The following is a 15,045-nucleotide window of genomic DNA, read 5'->3' as shown; positions in this document are numbered from 1 at the left end:
GATTACATGATTTTTACCCTTTTACCTTGCATCTGTATCTTCTTTCCTCACCAAGAATAATCTTAGTTCTCAGGAGTACATACAACAGTCTTGGAAAAATAATGCCAATACTACCACCAGTCATGTAATTACTGAAAACAATGAAATCATTTTTGTGTATACTTTACTCATTTTCCCCTCATTTAAAAAATAGATGTGTAGCACAATTGCACTGTATCAACAGTGTTAATGCATATATAATCCTTGGACACACTATGCTCTTATAATTCTCATCTAATCTTAGTTCTACAAGTAAATACATATTTAATGTTGACCAACAGTTATGTCAATATTTCTCTAGTCATTGTGTTATCTGAAGCTCATTCTGTAGTAGATTCCACAGGACAGGCTCATGTGATCAATATTCTGTGAGTTCTTGCATTTTTATGACAGTTTATGGCATTTACTTTTTAAAGTCAGTTTGAATGTGCATAAAGTCCTTGGGTCATATTTTCTTTCCTTGAATATTGTAGTCATGCTACTTTATTTTCTTTGGCATAAAGGATTCCTAGTGAATTCTGTAATCTCAATGATTTGGGAGGCCAAGGTGTGAGGATTGCTTGAGCCCAAGATGGGGAGGCTACAGTGAGCCATGATTGCACCACAGCATTCCAGCCTGGGGGACAGAGCAAGACCCTGTCTCTAAACAAACAACCCCCAAAGATAAGTCTAATAACAGTCTGAATTTTTTCCCCATATGAGTTACTTTTTGTTTTTGTCTTAGATGCCCTGTCTTTTCCATCTTTTTTAACAACCTAATAATTTTACTAGAGTACTTCTTGATACTAGAAATTCTGGGTCATTTTTTTCTCAGGTATTATGCCCCCTCATTATGTATTTCAAATCGTTTTTCTTTTTTTATTTCAAAAAATTTTCTCAAATTATAGATTTTGTTATTTTTCTGTTTTCTTGTTTCAGTTATATTCTTTGGTAATTCTTACAGGTATAATGGATTCTGTTTGCTGTCACTTACATGTTACTTTCTATTATTTTTATTTCATTGTTAATTTCTTTTTTATTTTAAAAAATTCTATCCTTTCCACTCATTTGTCTAACGTCACAATCTGATTTTTGTTCACTTTTGTGTTTCTTCTAGTTTGGTCTTCATTTCTGAAATGATTTATTTTTTATTTGTAATTCTATCCAGAGTTTTATCATCCCATTTATGAGCTTTTCTAACCCATTTTTTTCATACCTTATTATATTTTAGCTCATTTTGAAATACTAAGCTATAGTTTTTAACTGTTGTGTGTGTTTTTAACATTTATGGGTGTGGTGTTCTACTTCTTTTCTTTTGAGACAGGGTCTCACTTTGTCACCCAGGCTGGAGTGCAGTGATGCGATCTTGGCTCACTGCAGTCTCAACCCTCCAGTTCAAGCGATCCTCCTACCTTAGCCCCCCAAGTAACTGGGACTATAGATGCACACCACCATGCCTGGCTAATTTTTGTATTGTTTTGTAGAGACGAGTTTCCCCATGCTGGCCAGCCTGGTCTCAAACTCCTGGACTCAAGCAATCCACCTGCCTCAGCTTCCCAAAGTGCTAGAATTACAGGTATGAGCCACTGTACCCAGTTGTTTTGTTTCTTTTTCTTTTTCTTTTTTAGTCTTTACTGTTTGTGTTTTATTTGTATTTAAGAACAAAAAATTAGAACATGTAAAATGACTGTGACATCTTTAGAAAACTTGTAAAGCATTTTGTGTTGAATGCGTGTTTAAGCATTGCATTTTAAGTTCCTCCATTGAATAGTGCACACCAGAAAAGCCATGTGACTCAGTTAAATAAACAAACAAGCAAATAGCACATAAATTTTTGCTAAAGATTCCTCCTACCTTTTAAACTTGATTTTATGAAGAAATAGTTTATTTTAAGCAGCTAAAGTAATTCATGCAGATTCTGAGAATACATACGAAATTTAACAAGAATTGTTCCAGATATTCACATTCTCAGCCATTTTATATCACCAAAAGGCCTGGTCAAATGTAATATTGGATAGGAACTCCCCACAAGGCTATAATACAACTAGAAATTCTTTCTTCCTTTTACAAGTCCTAGTAATAAAGGGACAGTACTAAGCAATTAGAACTGGAAAGGGTTTTATATAAATTATAATATAAATATCTTTTTTAGCAAATGTGAAAATTGATGCCTACAGAGATTAAGTAAAGAAAAATCCAAGATTAGAATTGAATTCCTCCATTCCCCAAATGTATATTTTCTCCATGTAAAAAAGTTAATGGGTTCTTTTAGTGCTTCATAGGTAGAAATAAAATTCTATCCTTCTTCCAATTAGACACACAGTTCATGTAGTTGAGAATCATAAGAGAGAATTAATTTCTACCCTTTGCTAAGAATCACTCAAGATCAATGTTTGTCAATAAGAGACAGAGAAATAATCACCCAAGTAAATAAAATCTGAGGAAGACAAGTATTGTGTTGTAAGTGTATAGAATGATATGAGGGAGGTAATATATAAAAACTAAGCTAAGAAAGGACATAATTATAGATTTACCCACAGTTTCTGCTATTAGTTACTCATAAAGAATAACCTAATGTGTGACTACATAAATACTTACATCAGTCATTGTCTCCAGGAAAATACTGGCTCAGTATCTGGCATTCATCGTTGATTTTGTTCCCCTGCAACCATCAAAATAAATTAAAATCCTGGGAAATCCTAGGAAATATTACAGTCAGGTAAGATTAAGCCTTACACCATCAGTGGCCCTGGAACATTCAATGACCAATCGTCAACATTGATAGTGTAAATAATAATTGTACACTGTTAAATGTAGTTTAGGGATGCCAAAACTAGTTTTACCATTTGTGATGGATGTATCTCCTTTTTGTTTTTTTATTTAATTTTTTAATTAATTATTTTTTTATTGCATTTTCGGTTTTGGGGTACGTGTGAAGAACATGCAAGATTGTTGCATAGGTACACACATGGCAGTGTGATTTGCTGCCTTCCTCCCCATCACCTATATCTGGCATTTCTCCCCATGCTCTCTCTCTCCAACTCCCCACCCCCCGCTGTCCCTCCCCTATTTCCCCTCAACAGACCCCAGTGTGTGATGCTCCCCTCGCTGTGTCCATGTGTTCTCCTTATTCAACAGCCGCCTATGACTGAGAACATGCTGTTTGATTTTTTGTTCTTGTGTCAGTTTGCTGAGAATGATGGTTTCCAGGTTCATTCATGTCTCTACAAAGGACGCGAACTCATCATTGTTGATGGCTGCATAGTATTCCATGGTGTATAAGTGCCACATTTTCCCTGTCCAGTCTATCATTGATGGGCATTTGGGTTGGTTCCAGGTCTTTGCTATTGTAAACTGTGCTGCAATGAACATTCGTGTGCATATGTCCTTATAGTAGAACGATTTATAATCCTCTGGATATATACCTAGTAATGGGATTGCTGGGTCAAATGGAATTTCTATTTCTAGGTCCTTGAGGAATCACCACACTGTCTTCCACAATGGTTGAACTAATTTACACTCCCACCAACAGTGTAAAAGTGTTCCTATTTCTCCACATCCTCTCCAGCGTCTGTTGTCTCCAGATTTTTTAATGATCGCCGTTCTAACTGGCGTGAGATGATATCTCAATGTAGTTTTGATTTGCATTTCTCTAATGACCAGTGATGATGAGCATTTTTTCATATGTTTGTCGGCCTTATGTATGTCTTCTTTTGTAAAGTGTCTGTTCATATCCTTTGCCCACTTTTGAATGGGCTTTTTTTTTTCTTGTAAATCTGTTTTAGTTCTTTGTAGATGCTGGATATCAGCCCTTTGTCAGATGGGTAGACTGCAAAAATATTTTCCCATTCTGTTGGTTGCCAGTTCACTCTAATGACTGTTTCTTTTGCTGTGCAGAAGCTGTGGAGTTTCATTAGGTCCCATTTGTCTATTTTGGTTTTTGTTGCCAATGCTTTTGATGTTTTGGTCATGAAGTCCTTGCCTATGCCTATGTTCTAAATGGTCTCGCCTAGATTTTCTTCTAGGATTTTTATGGTGTTAGGTCTTATGTTTAAGTCTTTAATCCATCTGGAGTCAATTTTAGTGTAAGGTGTCAGGAAGGGGTCAAGTTTCTGCTTTCTTCACATGGCTAGCCAGTTTTCCCAACACCATTTATTAAACAGGGAATCCTTTCCCCATTGCTTGTTTTTATCAGGTTTGTCAAAGATCGGATGGTTGTAGATGTGTTGTGTTGCCTCCAAGGCCTCTGTTCTATTCCATTGGTGTATATCTCTGTTTTGGTACCAGTACCATGCTATTTTGATTACTGTAGCCTTGTAGTATAGTTTGAAGTCTGTTAGTGTGATGCCTCCCGCTTTGTTCTTTTTGGTTAGAATTGACTTGGCTATGCGGGCTCTCTTTTGGTTCCATATGAAGTTTAAGGTGGTTTTTTCCAGTTCTGTGAAGAAGGTCATTGGTAGCTTGATGGGGATAGCATTGAATCTGTAAATTACTTTGGGCAGTATGGCCATTTTCACGATATTGATTCTTCCTAACCATGAACATGGAATGTTTCTCCATCTGTTTGTGTCCTCTCTTATTTCATTGAGCAGTGGTTTGTAGTTCTCCTTGAAGAGGTCCTTTACGTTCCTTGTTAGTTGTATTCCTAGGTATTTCATTCTCTTTGTAGCAATTGTGACTGACAGTTCGTTCTTGATTTGGCTCTCTTTAAGTCTGTTATTGGTGTATAGGAATGCTTGTGAATTTTGCACATTGATTTTGTATCCTGAGACTTTGCTGAAGTTGCTTATCAGTTTCAGGAGATTTTGGGCTGAGATGATGGGATCTTCTAGATATACAATCATGTCTTCTGCAAATAGAGACAATTTGGCTTCCTCCTTTCCTATTTGAATAACCTTTATTTCTTTTTCTTGCCTGATTGCTCTGGCTAGAAGTTCCAGTACCATATTGAATAGGAGTAGTGAGAGAGGGCATCCTTGTCTAGTGCCAGATTTCAAAGGGAATGCTTCCAGTTGTTGCCCATTCAGTATGATATTGGCTGTTGGTTTGTCATAAATAGCTTTTATTATTTTGAGATACATTCCATCAATACCTAGTTTATTGAGGGTTTTTAGCATAAAGGGCTGTTGAATTTTGTCAAAGGCCTTCTCTGCATCAGTTGAGATAGTCATGTGGTTTTTGTCTTTGGTTCTGTTTATGTGGTGAATTAGGTTTATAGACTTATGTATGTTGAACCAGCCTTACATCCCTGGGCTCAATCCTACTTGATCATGGTGGATAAGCTTTTTGATGTGCTGTTGCAATCAGCTTGCCAGTATTTTATTGAAGATTTTTGCATCTATGTTCATCATGGATATTGGCCTGAAGTTTTCTTTTCTTGTTGAGTCTCTGTGGGTTTTGGTATCAGGATGATGTTGGTCTCAAAAAATGATTTGGGAAGGATTCCCTCTTTTTGAATTATTTGAATAGTTTCAGAAGGAATGGTACCAGTTCCTCTTTGTGTGTCTGGTAGAATTTGGCTGTAAATCCATTTGGACCTGGGTTTTTTTGGTTGGTAGGCTCTTAACTGCTGCCTCAACTTCAGACCTTGTTATTGCTCTGTTCAGGGTTTGGACTTCTTTCTGGTTTAGGCTTGGGAGGATGCAAGTGTCCAGGAATTTATTCATTTCTTCCAGGTTTACTAGTTTATGTGCATAGAGTTGTTTGTAATAATCTCTGATGATGGTTTGAATTTCTGTGGAATCTGTGGTGATATGCCCTTTATTGTTTTTTATTGCATCTATTTGGTTATTATTTCTTTTCTTTTTTATTAATCTGGCTAGTAGTCTGTCTATTTTGTTGATCTTTTCGAAAAACCAGCTCCTGGATGTATTGATTTTTTTGAAGGGTTTTTTGTGTCTCTCTCTCCTTCAATTCTGCTCTGATCTTAGTTATTTCTTGTCTTCTTCTAGGTTTTGAGTTTTTTTGATCTTGCTCCTCTAGCTCTTTTCAATTTTTATAATAGGGTGTCGATTTTAGATCTCTCCTTGCTTCTCATATGGGCATTTATTGCTGTATATTTTCCTCTAGAGACTGCTTTAAATGTGTCCCAGAGATTCTGGTATGTTGTGTCTTCGTTCCGTTGGTTTTGAAGAACATCTTTATTTCTGCCTTCATTTCATGTTTATCTAGTCAACATTCAAGAGCGAGTTGTTCAGTTTCCATGAAGCTGTGCGATTCTGAGTTAGTTTCTGAATTCTGAGTTCTATCTTGATTGCACTGTGGTCTGAGAGACTGTTTGTTATGATTTCCGTTCTTTTGCATTTGCCGAGGAGTGATTTACTTCCAATTATTTCGTCAATTTTAGAGTAGGTGTGATGTGGTGCTGAGAAGAATGTATATTCTGTGGATTTGGGGTTGAGAGTTCTGCAAATGTCTATTAGATTTGCTTGTTCCAGGTCTGAGTTCAAGTCCTGGATATCCTTGTTAATTTTCTGTCTCGATCTGTCTAACATTGACAATGGGGTGTTAAAGTCTCCCACTATTATTGTGTGGGAGTCTAAGTCTCTTTGTAAATTATTAAGAACTTGCCTTATGTATCTAGGTGCTCCTGTATTGGGTGCATATATATTTAGGATCGTTAGCTCTTCTTGTTGCATTGACCTTTTTACTGTTATGTAATGTCCTTCTTTGTCTCTTTTGATCTTTGTTGGTTTAAAGTGTATTTTATCAGAGACGAGAATTGCAACTCCTGCTTTTTTTGCTCTCCATTTGCTTGGTAAATCTTCCTTCATCGCTTTATTTTGAGCCTTTGTGTATCCTTTTATGTGAGATGGGTTTCCTGGATATAGCACGCCAATGGGTTTTGGCTTTTTATCCAATATGCCAGTCTATATCTTTTGGTTGCGGCATTTAGCCCATTTACACTTAGGGTTAATATTGTTATGTGTGAATTTGATCCTGCCATTTTGATGCTAGCTGGCTGTTTTGCCCATTAGTTGATGCAGATTCTTCATTGTGTTGATGCTTTTTACCATTTGATATGTTTTTGGAATGACTGGTACTGATTGTTCCTTTCTATGTGTAGTGCCTCTTTCAGGATCTCTTGTAAAGCAGACTTGGTGATGATGAAATCTGAGTACTTGCTTGTTTGCAAATGATTTTATTTTTCCTTCATTTATGAAGGATAGTTTGGTTGGATATGAAATTCTGGATTGACAGTTCTTTTCTTTAAGGATGTTGAATATTGGCCCCCACTCTCTTCTGGCATGTAGGATTTCTGCTGAGAGATCTGCTGTGAGTCTGATGGGCTTCCCCTTGTGGGTAACCCTACCTTTTTCTCTGTCTGCCCTTAGGATTTTCTCCTTCATTTCAACCCTGGTGAATCTGACAATTATGTGCCTTGGGGTTGCTCTTCTTGAGGAATATCTTTGTGGTGTTCTCTGTATTTCCTGTACTTGAATATTGGCCTGCCTTGCTAGGTTGGGGAAGTTTTCCTGGATAATATCCTGAAGAGTATTTTCCAGCTTGGATTCATTCTCTTTGTCACATTCAGGTACACCTATCAAACATAGATTAGGTGTTTTTACATAGTCCCATATTTCTTGTTGACTTTGTTCATTCCTTTTTATCCTTTTTTCTCTAATCTTGCCTTCTCTTTTTATTTCATTGAGTTGATCTTCGACCTCTGATATCCTTTCTTCTGCGTGATCAGTTTGGCTGTTGAAACTTGTGCATGCTCTGCCAAGTTCTCCTGTTGTGTTTTTCAGCTCCATCAATTCACTTATATTCCTCTCTAAGTTGTCCATTCTCATTAGCATTTTGTCAAGTCTTTTTTCAATGTTCTTAGTTTCTTTGCATTCGGTTAGAACATGTTATTTTAGCTCACAGAAGTTTCTTATTACCCACCTTCTGAAGCCTGATTCTGTCATTTCATCACACTCATTCTGCATCCAGCCTTGTTCCCTTGCTGGTGAGGAGTTTTGATCCCTTGTAGGAGGAGAGGTGTTCTGGTTTCAGATGTTTTCATCCTTTTTGTGCTCGTTTCTTCCCATCTTTGTGGATTTATTTACCTGTCATCTTTGTAGTTGTCAACTTTCAGATTGGGTCTCTGAATGGACGTCCAGTTTGTTGATGATGAAGTTATTTTTTTCTGTTTCTTAGTTTTCCTTCTAACAGTCTGGCCCCTCTGCTGTAGGACCACTGAGGTCCACTCCAGGCCCTGCTTGCCTGGGGATCACCTGCAGCTCCTGCAGAACAGTAAGGGTTGCTGTCAGCTTCTTCTTCCGCTTTGTACCAGAAGGATACCTACTAGATGTCAGTCTGAGCTCTCCTTTATGAGATTAATCTTTGGTTATGGGGGGTCAGGGAGCTGTTTGAGGAGACTGTCTGTCCTTTATCGGAGCTCAGATGTTGAGCTGTGAGCTCCATTGTTCATTCAGAGCTGCTGGGCAGGTACATTTACGTCTGCTGCCACAGAACTCATAAACCGCCCCCGCTTTTTTTTCCCAGGTGCTCTGTCCCAGGGAGTTAGGGCTTCATTTGTGAGTTTCTGTCGTGCTGTTGCCTTTTTTCAGGGCTGCCCTGCCCGGCAAGGAGGCAGCCTAGTCACTGTTTGCCTGCAGAGGCTTTGCTGAGCTGCTGTGGGCTCTGCCCAGCTGCCGTGTGAACTTCCCTGCAATCCTGTTTATACAGGTGTAGTTAGAACTGCTTCAGCAATGGCAGCCCACCTCTATAATGGTGGTCTCTCTCTGTAACTGCAGGCTGCCTCAGCAGTGGCAGGCTGCCTCAGCAATGGCAATCTACCTCCGTAGTGGTGGACTGCCTCGGTAATGGTGGATGCCACTTCCTCACAGAGCTGGACAGTCCCGGGTTCAACTTTGCTTGCTGTGAAACTCAATCCAGAGCGTTTCCGATTGCTATATTTTTGTGGGGGTGGGACCAGTCGAGCCTGATCACCTGGCTCCCTCACTCAGAGCCTTTTTTTTTTTTTTAGTTGAACAGTCAACTGTCTCCCAGGTGTTCCAGTCACCTGTTGAAAAGGCACTGGAATCTGTGTGATTTTCCATGCGGTGACCCACTGCACTAGCTGAAACAGCGGTGCTGAGATTCATGGCGCTTTTTTGCCCGAGAATCTGCTGGCCTGGCTCCTTGTTTCAGTCCCCTTTTTAATCAGATGAATGGGAAACTCTGCCGTCCTAGATCTCCAATTGCCAGCTAAAACGATGCCATGACCCGTGTATTTTGTATGGAGAACCACCATGCCATGTCGCCGGCAAAATAGCCATACCGGCCAAAACAGCTACACTGTTGAAAACAGCCACGGCAGCCAATACAGCCACGTAGGCCAAACCAGCCGTGCTGGCGACTCATGGGGCTCCTCCACCTGGGAATCTCCTGGTCTGTGGGCCATAAAAATCCATCTGGAAATGCGGTGTCCACTCACCCTCTGTGGTTTCACTGGGAGCTGCAATCCTCAGCTGCTCCTAATTGACCATCTTGGATCAAACTTCTTTTTTTTTTTGGCTTTGGAGGTTTTATTAATTTTTTGTAAACTAGGAACATATAGTTCATCAAGATTTTCTAATACAGCTGGTTCATGAAATGGAACTACAGCATCAAAATAGAATTAGAGAATCATTTTCCAGCTAAGAATTGTTGTTTCCCAGGTATGACTTTCCTATTAATGATAAAGTTCGTACATTCTTTGGCTATTTTGTGTAGCCCATCTAAGACAATCCAAGCAAGCTTTTTTGTTGTTCGCTGGGACCTCAGTACATCATCTCTATGCATGCTACCCACTAGACACTGGAAATGGCTCCTAAGGCCTTCATGGCTAGCTCCAGGGAAACTGCCTTCTTGTCACCCTGAAAGACTTTTTCTGAGCACAAACCATTTGTCGCAGTTCCATGGTTATTCATGGGAAACATGAACTGTCCCTTCCAGATGAACTGAGGTATCCTCCCCACCCAAATCCCTTAAACATACATGAGTGAATTCAAGTATGAATCACTATCTGTCCATTTAATTCATGTTCCCTAGATTAACTGTCAGGTGCTAAGACTAGACCTTTCTAAGAAGTCCTTGTTGATGATCATAAACAGATGAAAGATCTGGACAACAATTTTTGTGTTAACACACCAGCCTCCCCAAATGAAGAATGGTCATATTTGGTACTCCCAGATCATCAAAATACCCACTACCCAGCCATATGACATGCTAGTGTTTCTTCTTATAGTAATTTACATGTGTGGAATTTGTTTTTGATCATTTTTATGATGCTCATTTTTATATAAAATTAATTTACCTGACTCTTAAAAGGAGGCTGTTGCAGGATGGGTTTTCTAAATTCTTAGCTCAGCAGTTCCTTCTTTTATTATGTTTGTGAAGTGCTAAAAATATAATGGGTCATTTCTTGATCCCCCTAACTTCTGCTTCCTTCCCCTATTTTTACTTTTCTCTTTCCTTTGTTTCTATTGTCACTGTGTTGGTCAATTTTTTTTTTTTTTTTTTTTTTCAAGACAGAGTTTTGCTCTTTACACCCAGGCTGGAGTGCAGTGGTGCAATCTTGGCTCACTGCAACCACTGCCTCCCAGATTCAAGCAATCCTGTTGCCTCAGCCTTGTGAGTAGCTGGGATTACAGGCGCCGACCACCATTCCCAGCTAATTTTTGTATTTTTAGTAGAGACAGGTTTTCACCATGTTGGCCAGGGTAGTCTTGAACACCTGACCTCAGGGTGATCCACCCACCTTGGCCTCCCAAAGTGCTGTGGTTACAGGTGTGAGCCATCATGCCTGGCTTCAATGTGCTTTTTAAAAACATTTATTTATTTTATTTGTTTTTTGTGGGTCAATAGTAAGTATATATATTTATGGGGTACATGAGATGTTTTGGTACAGTTATGCAATATGAAATAAGCACATCATGGAGAATGGGGTATCCATTTCCTCAAGCATTTATCTTTTGAGTTACAAACAATCTAGTTACACTCTATTTTTAAAATGTACAATTAAGTTATTATTGACTATAGTCATCCTGTTTAGCTATCAGATTCTAGGTATTATTTATTCTTTCTATTTTTTTTGTACCCATTAACCATCCCCACCTCTCTGCAACCCCCCATTACCCTTCCCAGCCTCTGGTAACCAGCCTTCTATTCTCCAAATCCACAAGTTAAATTGTTTTGATTTTTAGATTCAACAAATAAGTGAGAACATGCAGTGTTTGTCTTATTTTACATAACATAATGATCTCTAGTTACAACCACGATGTTGTGACACAGGATTCTTTCAGTGCTGCTTCACCAGCTGGAAATCTCTGTGGCTAGTGGCACCTCTGCCAGAGCTTTGCTGGGGCCTGCTGGGCTCACTCTGCACACTCAGCCTGGCAGGCTGCATTCAGATTGCACTACCATCCTGAATCCTGCACCCACTTCAGCTTTGCACTGGTTGGGTGTGCCGCCACTGGCTTCTGCCTTGCGTGCCAGCATCTGGATGAGGGGGATGTGGCCTTGCCCAAAATCAGAGATGCCAGCAACCATGGAGTCCCAAGTGGTGTTACAATGTTTCCTCAGGGAGTCCCAAGGTCTGAGACCCCAGGAAGCTTTACAGTTTGGATCCCCAGGAAGTGGTACAGCTCTTGTTTCTTCCCACCACCCACAGCTTTGGTGAATTGGGGCGTGTTACAGCTTGTTCGGTTTCACCAGTGGCAGCTCAGCAAGCAGGGCGTGTGATACCCTGTGGTTTTTTTCTCCCCCATTGCTCAGTGAGCAGAAGAGAGTGTTACAGCTTTTTTTTGCATCCACTGTTCAGTGGGTTCTGGGTTCTTGTCTTTCAACCAAAAGGAATGAAGTATACAGACACTAGAGTGTGAGCAAGGAAAAGAAGATTTGTACTGAGTGACAGAAAAGCTCTCATCAATAAGAGGGCACCCAAAGTTAGTAGCCCTCTGTGTGAGAGTAGGCCTGAAAGCAGGTAGCCTGCTGTGAGGCTGAGTCTGGGATTTTTATGGGCTCAGAATGGGGGAGCAGGTACATGCTGATTGGTCCATGAGTGGGCCTGGAAAAATCACCATTTGATTGGCTAAAAGGCATCAAGGAAGTTCTCACTCTGGTCATGGACTCCACCTGGAACTGGCAGCTTTCTTTTCAGACTTCAGGCTGTCTTTGGCTTGAAGGTCAGGTTTCACCAGGGACCCATTCTTGTCTCCCTAAGAATTTTTCTATCTCCTATCACAATCAGTTGCAAATGAGAGTATCTCTTTCTTTTTTATGGCTGAATAGTACTCCATTGTATATATGTGCCAAATTTCTTTATTCATTGATCTGTTGATAGGCACTTAGATTGCTTCCAAATCATAGGTATTGTAAACAGCCCTGCAACAAACGTGGGAGTGCAGATATCTCTTTGATATACTGACTTCCTTTCTTTTAGGTATATACCCAGCAGTGGGATTGCTGAATCATATGGTAGCTCAATTTTTAGTCATTTGGGGAACCACTAAATAGTTCTCCATAGTTATACTAATTTACATTCCCACTAACAGTATAAGAGTACCCTTTTCTCTTTATCGTTGCCAGCATTTGTTATTGCCTGTCTTTTAGATATAAGCCATTTTAACTGGGGCGAGATGACATCTCACTGTAGTTTTGATTTGCATTTCTCTAATGATCAGTGATGCTGAGCACCTTTTCATATACCTGTTTTCTATTTGTGTGTCTTCTTTGGAGAAATGTCTATTCAAATCTTTGCTCATTTTTTTTGATTTGATTATTATTATTTTTTGTCCTATAAAGTTGTTTGAACTCCTTATATATTCTGGTTAGTAATCCTTTGTCAAATGGGTAGTTTGCAAATCTTTTCTCTCATTCTGTGAGTTTTCCTTCACTTTGTTGATTGTATCCTTTGCTGGGCAGACACTTTTTAACTTGATATGATTCCATTTGTTCATTTTTGCTTTGGTTGCCTGTGCTTGTGGTGTATTGCTCAAGAAATTTTTGCTTAGACCAATGTCCTGGAGATTTCCCCCAATGTTTTCTTGTAATAGTTTTATAGTTCAAAGTCTTAGATTTAGATCTTTAATCAATTTGATTTGATTTTTGTATATGGCAAGAGATAGGAACCTAGTTTCATTCTTTTGTATATGGACATCCAGTTTTCCCAGCCCCGTTTATTGAAGACTGTCCTTCCCCAGTGTATGCTCTTGACACATTTGTTGAAAATGAGTTCACTATGTAGGTGTGTGGATATTTTTCTGGATTCTCTATTCTGTTCCATTTGTCTTTGTGTTTGTTTTTATGCCAGTACCATGCTGTTGTGCTTACAATATCTCTATAGTATAATTTGAAGTCAGGGAATGTAATTCCTTCAGTTTTGTTCTTTTTGCTTAAGATAGCTTTGGCTATTCTGGATCTTTTGTGGTTCCATATACATTTTTTCTTTTTCTATTTCTATGAAGAATGTCACTTGTATTTTGATAGGGATTTCATTGAATCTATAGATGTTTTGGGTAGTACGAACATTTTAACAATATTCTTCTGATCCATGAACATGTGGTCCTACAACACTTCAAATATAACATGTTCAAAATTGTAGTAGTTTTCTTTTCTTTAAATATGTTATTCTCCTTGCATTCATTATCTTGGTCAGTGGCACCAATATAGTCACTCAGTTTCCCAAGTCAGAAATCTGGGAGGTTTTATAAACTCTTCTCTCTTACATGCTCTCTTTACATGCTTTAATGAGTCATGGAATGCTTTTGTTTATTTCTTTAACATTCTTCTTGTTTTCTTTCTTTTCTTTTCTTTTTTTTTCAGAGACAGTGTCTCACCCTCACGCAGGCTTGAGTGTGGTGTCAAGATCATAGGTCTCTGCAGCCCTGAACTCCTGGACTCAAACGATCCTCCTGCTTTAGACTCCCAAAATGTTTGGATTACAGGCAGGTGCCACTGCGCCCAACCTTAACATTTTTATATCTATCCCTTTTTCTCCTCCAGTGATTTTGATTTTCACTGAGTCCCTCTTTATCTCTTAACTAGGATTTTTCCTACTTAAACTTACATTTAATTAATTTATTTAGGAATAGGCAGTACATTCATGTGGTTCCAAATTAAAAAGCTCTAGTAAAATGTCTGTTCCAACTCCTGTCCCTCATCCACCCAGCTCACCTCCCTGTAGGCAATTAATATTGCCAGTTTCTAGTATTTCCTTCGTGAGATGTATTATGCATATGTTGTTCTTTCATGTACTGCATTATATTAAAAGCATTAAATGCTTTTGTTTCTGCTTTTTACTTAAATGATATCACATACTACATTTTGTTCTACAATTTGTTTCTTTTTAAAAATTTCACAATAGCTTTTGAAGATCATTTTATATCAATACATAAAATGGTTCCTTAGAGCTTTAAAATATTCCATTTTATGGATGTACTATTGATTAACATTTGTGTGCTTTGAATAACCTTGTATGTAACCTTTTATACATGTGCAAGTGTACCTGTAGGATAATTTTTACCAAGTGAAATTTCTGAGTCAAAGAGTATGTAGATTTTTAGTGCTGACAGATGTTGCCAAATTGTCCTTCAAATTGTCTTTTTCTGTAGTCTGTTGAATGATCTCTTTGCTTTGAATTCACCTCCACAATGCTGCCAGCGGCCATTTCTAAAATGAAACTCAAATCATGTTACTCTGTTTCTTAAAACTTATCTGTGACTCCCAATTACTGAACAGATAAAAACCAAACTTCTTGGTATGGAATGCATAACCTTCATTTTTGGATATTTGCTTATCTGGCCACTCACCTCTCACTAATTCTTAACTTGGTACATTTTACATTCTGGTTAAATTAATTCCTGTTTCTCATACAAGCTTCATGCTTCTGTATCTTTATACATACCAGTTTCTCTGTTTGGAATACCTGCTCAGTGGAATACCTGCTCAGCCTTCAATCTTCAGTTTAGTTACTTATTACTCAAATGGAGCAAGATATACCTTGGTGTCTGCTACCATAGTGCCAGGTACATATCTCTAAGATTGCCCAATCTCACT

General features: G+C 38.7%; 1 long non-coding RNA gene across 2 annotated transcripts in view; it reads left to right on the top strand.

Annotated features, from left to right (window-relative positions):
* LOC105728432 (uncharacterized) overlaps nucleotides 1-13,965 on the top strand; it is a 37,104-nt gene extending 23,139 nt beyond the window's left edge. For both annotated transcript variants that reach the window (XR_010336672.1, XR_001110019.2), the window contains exons 2-4: nucleotides 1,503-1,594; nucleotides 2,635-2,737; nucleotides 13,813-13,965. This is a non-coding gene — a long non-coding RNA (uncharacterized LOC105728432). The remainder of the gene's footprint in view (nucleotides 1-1,502; nucleotides 1,595-2,634; nucleotides 2,738-13,812) is intronic.
* Nucleotides 13,966-15,045: the final 1,080 nt, after the last annotated feature.

Source organism: Aotus nancymaae, unplaced genomic scaffold (assembly GCF_030222135.1).
Source record: "Aotus nancymaae isolate 86718 unplaced genomic scaffold, 86718_ANA_hifiasm-v0.15.2.pri h1tg000040l, whole genome shotgun sequence".
Taxonomy (NCBI): Eukaryota; Metazoa; Chordata; class Mammalia; order Primates; family Aotidae; genus Aotus; species Aotus nancymaae.
This window is presented reverse-complemented; position numbering and strand designations above follow the sequence as displayed.